Below are 802 nucleotides of genomic sequence, written 5' to 3'. Positions count from 1 at the left end.
CATAAATAGGCTGAAAGAATTCATGGGCAAAACCAGCCCTTCAGAGAGTTCTGGAAGCAATACAAAGAGCTGAAGAAAGGAATGACAATACCCAAAGGGTTGCAGAAAGAAATTCAATGAAGGCATAACTGTATAAAAGTACAGCTATATCAAGAATGTGAACAGAAATAAAAATGACAGGATTCAATACACATCTTTTCTTAATAACTTTAAATATTAACAGACTGAACTCCCCAGCCAAAAGACATGGACTAGGTGAATGGATTAAGAAACAAAACCCATCCTTTTGCTGTCTGCAAGGAACTCATCTCACTTTCAAGGACAAGTGCTATCTTAAGGTGAAAAGATGGAAAAAAATATACCAAGCGATTGGTACTAAGAAAAAAGCAGGCATTGCAATTCTAATATAGGACAAAATAGACTTTAAACTAAAACTACTCAGAAGAGATAAAAAGGGCCACTTAATTCTGATCAAAGGAACCATAAACCAAGAAGATATTACAATCATGAACATATATTCACCAAACTCTGGTGCACCTAACTTCATAAAAACAATACTGCAGGACTTTAAGACCCAGATTAATCCCAACTCATTAATAGTAGGGGACTTCAATACCCCACTGTCTCCATTAGATAGGTCAACAGGGCAGAGAGTTAACAGAGAGACATCTGAATTAAACAATACCACATATCAAATGGACCTAACAGACATCTACCGACTAGTCCACTCACACACCAAAGGATATACTTTCTATTCAGCACCCCATGGAACCTTCTCCAAAATCAACCATATACTGGGGCA

Source organism: Nannospalax galili, unplaced genomic scaffold (genome assembly GCF_000622305.1).
Source record: "Nannospalax galili isolate Female #2095 unplaced genomic scaffold, S.galili_v1.0 scaffold243, whole genome shotgun sequence".
In the NCBI taxonomy this organism is placed as follows: domain Eukaryota; kingdom Metazoa; phylum Chordata; class Mammalia; order Rodentia; family Spalacidae; genus Nannospalax; species Nannospalax galili.
Note: the sequence above shows the minus strand (reverse complement) of the source record.